Source organism: Arachis hypogaea, chromosome 16 (assembly GCF_003086295.3).
Source record: "Arachis hypogaea cultivar Tifrunner chromosome 16, arahy.Tifrunner.gnm2.J5K5, whole genome shotgun sequence".
In the NCBI taxonomy this organism is placed as follows: domain Eukaryota; kingdom Viridiplantae; phylum Streptophyta; class Magnoliopsida; order Fabales; family Fabaceae; genus Arachis; species Arachis hypogaea.
In genome coordinates, this window is record NC_092051.1 from 43,353,040 (window position 1) to 43,357,980 (window position 4,941).

Sequence of the window (4,941 nt, forward strand, 5' to 3'; positions counted from 1 at the left end):
TGAGTGGATAATTTATACGCTTTTTGGCATTGTTTTTACATAGTTTTTAGTATGATTTAGTTAGTTTTTAATATATTTTTATTAGTTTTTAAATAAAAATCACATTTCTGGACTTTACTATGATTTTGTGTATTTTTCTGTGATTTAGGTAATTTCTGGCTGAAATTGAGGGACTTGAGCAAAAATCAGATTCAGAGGCTGAAGAAGGACTGCAGATGCTGTTGGATTCTGACCTCCCTTCACTCAAAGTGGATTTTCTGGAGCTACAAGAGTTCAAATGGCGCTCTCTCAATTGCGTTGGAAAGTAGACATCCAGAGCTTTCCAGCAATATATAATAGTCCATACTTTGCCCGAGTTTAGACAATGCAAACTGGCGTTCAACGCCAGCTTTCTGCCCTATTCTGGAGTTAAACGCCAGAAACAGGTTGCAAAGCAGAGTTAAACGCCAGAAACAGGTTACAAACTAGAGTTTAACTCCAAGGAAGACCTCTACATGTGAAAGCTTCAATGCTCTGCCTAAGCACACAACAAGTGGGCCCGGAAGTGGATTTCTGCATCATTTACTCATTTCTGTAAACCCTAGTTACTAGTTTAGTATAAAAACTACTTTTAGTGATTTATTTCACATCTCTGGAATACATTATGTAACTTTTACGTTCTGAGACCTCCATGGGAGGCTGGCCATTCGGCCATGTCTACCCTATCTTCACTTATGTATTTTCAACGGTAGAGTTTCTACACACCATAGATTAAGGTGAGGAGCTCTGCTGTTCCTCATGAATTAATGCAAAGTACTATTGTTTTTCTATTCAATTCAAGCCTATTTCTTCTCTAAGATATTCATTCGCACACAAGAACATGATGAATGTGATGATTATGTGACGCTCATCACCATTCTCACTTTTGAACACGTGCCTGACAAACACTTCCGTTCTACATGAAAGCAATCTTGACGGCATATCTCTTAGCCTCCTGATTTACGATCAGAGTCCTCGTGGTATAGGCTAGAATTATTGGCGGCCATTCTTGAGATCCGGAAAGTCTAAACCTTGTCTGTGGTATTTCGATTAGGATCTGGGAAGGGATGGCTGTGACGAGCTTCAAACTCGCGAGTGCTGGGCGTAGTGACAGACACAAAAGGATTACTGAATCCTATTCCAGCAGGATCGAGAACCGACAGATGATTAGCCGTGCGGTGACAGCGCATTTTGGACCATTTTCACTGAGAGGACGGGATGTAGCCATTGACAACGGTGATGCCCAACATACAGCTTGCCATGGAAAGGAGTATGAGTGATTGAATGAAAGCAGTAGGAAAGCAGAGGTTCAGAAGGAATAAAAGCATCTCCATACGCTTATCTGAAATTCTCACCAATGAATTACATAAGTATTTCTATCCTATTTTATATTTTAAATTATATTTTAATTATTAAATCTCCATAACCAATTGAATATGCCTGACTGAGATTTACAAGGTGACCATAGCTTGCTTCAAGCCGACAATCTCCGTGGGATCGACCCTTACTCACGTAAGGTTTATTACTTGGACGACCCAGTGTACTTTCTGGTTAGTTGTGCAAAGTTGTGAAGAAGAACTAAGATTATGAACGTGCGTATTAAGTTTTCAGCGCCGTTACCAAGGAATGAACGATCACGATTTCGTAGACCAAGTTTTTGGCGCCGTTGCCGGGGATTGCTCGAGTTTGGACAACTGACGGTTCATGTTGTTGCTCAGATTAGGTAATTTTATTTTAGTTGTTTTTACTATTTTTATTTTTGAAAAAATTAAAAATTAAAAATTTTCAAAAAAATAAATTATTCTATGGCTTCAGAATTTTTAAGAATGAATTCTAGAGTTTCATCATGATCTGTTGAAGCCTGGCTGGCTGTAAAGCCATGTCTAAATTCTTTTGGACTGAGGCTTCTTCTTCACATGCTTGAACTATGTATGCTGAAGCTTGGTTGGCCATTGGCCATGTCTAGTATTTTGGACCGGAGCTTTCACTGAAAGCTTGGCTGGCTAGCGAGTAAGCCATGTCAAATTTCTGGACCGGAACTTTAGACTAACATTGCATGATTCCTGGAATTCTCATTAGAAATTTTGAAATTCTTATTTTCTTTTTCAAAATTAATTTTCGAAAAACCCAAAAAAAATTAATTAATAAAATCACAAAAAAACCAAAAATAATTTGATGTTTCTTGTTTGAGTCTAGTGTCAAGTCATAAGTTTGGTGTCAATTGCATGTTTATCTCTTTCTTGTATTTTTCGAAAATTCATGCATTGCATTCTTCATGATCTTCAAGTTGTTCTTGGTAAGTCTCCTTGTTTGATCTTCATAATTTCTTGTTTTGTGTCTTTTGTTGTTTTTCATATGCATTTTTGAATTCATAGTGTCTAAACATGAAAAATTTCTAAGTTCGGTGTCTTGCATGTTTTTATTTTCTTAAATTTTTTTAAAAAAAATAAAGTCTTGATGTTCATCTTGACATTCAAAGTGTTCTTGGTGTTCATCTTGACATTCATAGTGTTCTTGCATGCATCATTTGTTTTGATCCAAAATTTTCATGCATTGAGTCTTTTTGATGTTTTTCTCTCTCATCATTAAAATTCAAAAATAAAAAAAATATCTTTTCCTTTTTTCACTCATAAAATTCGAAAATTTGAGTTGACTTTTTAAAAAAATTTTAAAATCTAGTTGTCTCTTATGAGTCAAATCAAATTTTCAATTTAAAAATTCTATCTTTTTCAAATCTTTTTCATTTTTTCTTTCATAATTTCAAAATTTTCAAAATTTATTTTCAAAATCTTTTTCTTATTTCTATTTCATATTTTTGAAACTAATGCTAACAATTAATGTGATTGATTCAAAAATTTTAAGTTTGTTACTTGCCTAGTAAGAAAGGTTCAATCTTTAAATTTTAAAATCATATCTTTTTGTTTCTTGTTAGTCAAGTAATCAACTTTAATTTTCAAAATCAAATCTTTTTAAATTTCTTTTTCAAATCTTTTTCAAAATAAATTTCAATCACATCTTTTTCAAAATCAATTTCAAAATCTTTTCTAACCTCTTATCTTTTCAAAATTGATTTTCAAATCTTTTTCAACTAACTTATTGACTTTTTGTTTGTTTTTAAAATTCTTATCTCTTTCAAAACTACCTAACTAATTTTCTCTCTCTCATTTTCGAAAATCATCTCCCTCTCTTTCAAAAATCTTTCTTATTAATTAATTATTTCTTCTAACTATTTCGAATACTAATTAATAAATAAAATTAAAACAAAAATATTTTTCTTTTCTTTTCTTCTTCTAATTTTCGAAATTCTCTCCCCCTCATCTCCTTCTATTTATTTATTTATCTACTAACATCTCTCTTTCACTCAAAAATTTGAACCCACTCTTCTCCTCTGTGTTCGAATTCTTATCTTTTCTTTCTTCCATTCTTCTCTTCTTATACTCATATAAGGAATCTCTATACTGTGACATAGAGGATTCCATATTTTTTCTTTTCTGTTCTCTTCTTTTTCATATGATCAGGAATAAGGACAAGAACATTCTTGTTGAAGCTGATCCTGAACCTAAAAGGACTCTGAAGAGGAAGCTAAGGGAAGCTAAAGCACAACTCTCTGGAGAAAATCTAACAGAAAATTTCGAAAAAGAAGGAGACATGGCCGAACCCAACAACAATGCAAGGAAGATGCTTGGTGACTTCACTGCACCAAATTCCAACTTACATGGAAGAAGCATCTCAATCCCTGCCATTGGAGCAAACAATTTTGAGCTAAAGCCTCAATTAGTTTCTCTGATGCAACAGAATTGCAAGTTTCATGGACTTCCATCAGAAGATCCTTTTCAGTTCTTAACTGAATTCTTGCAAATTTGTGACACTGTTAACACCAATGGGGTTGATCCCGAGGTCTACAGGCTTATGCTTTTTCCGTTTGCTGTGAAAGACAGAGCTAGAATATGGTTGGACTCTCAACCTAAAGATAGCCTGAACTCTTGGGATAAGCTGGTCACGACTTTCTTAGCCAAGTTCTTTCCTCCTCAAAAGCTTAGCAAGCTTAGAGTGGATGTTCAAACCTTCAAACAGAAAGAAGGTGAATCCCTCTATGAAGCTTGGGAGAGATACAAGAAACTGACCAAAAAGTGTCCTTCTGACATACTTTCAGAATGGACCATCCTGGATATATTCTATGATGGTCTGTCTGAATTATCAAAGATGTCATTGGACCATTCTGCAGGTGGATCCATTCACCTAAAGAAAACACCTGCAGAAGCTCAAGAACTCATTGACATGGTTGCAAATAACCAGTTCATGTACACTTCTGAAAGGAATCCTGTGAGTAATGGGACGCCTCAGAGGAAGGGAGTTCTTGAAATTGATACTCTGAATGCCATATTGGCTCAGAATAAAATATTGACTCAGCAAGTCAATATGATTTCTCAGAGTCTGAATGGATTGCAAGTTGCTTCCAACAGAACTCAAGAGGCATCTTCTGAAGAAGAAGCTTATGATCCTAAGAACCCTGCAATAGCAGAGGTGAATTACATGGGGAATCCTATGGAAATACCTATAATCCCTCATAGAGAAATCATCCAAATTTCTCATGGAAGGATCAACAAAAGCCTCAACAAGGCTTTAATAATGGTGGAAGAAACAGGTTTAGCAATAGCAAGCCTTTTCCATCATCCACTCAGCAACAGACAGAGAATTCTCAGCAGAATCCATCTAGCTTAGAAAATATAGTCTCTGATCTATCTAAGGCCACTCTAAGTTTCATGAATAAAACAAGGTCCACCATTGGAAATTTGGAGGCACAAGTGGGACAGCTGAGTAAAAGAGTCACTGAAACTCCTCCTAGTACTCTCCTAAGCAATATAGAAGAGAATCCAAAAAGAGAGTGCAAGGCCATTACCTTACCTGGTGTGGCCAAACCCA

General features: G+C 35.3%; 1 non-coding gene across 1 annotated transcript; it reads right to left on the reverse strand.

Annotated features, from left to right (window-relative positions):
- Positions 1 to 4,059: 4,059 nt before the first annotated feature.
- LOC112760512 (small nucleolar RNA R71) lies at positions 4,060 to 4,163 on the reverse strand. The gene has a single exon (XR_003180949.1). It is a non-coding gene; the product is annotated as a small nucleolar RNA R71 (small nucleolar RNA).
- Positions 4,164 to 4,941: the final 778 nt, after the last annotated feature.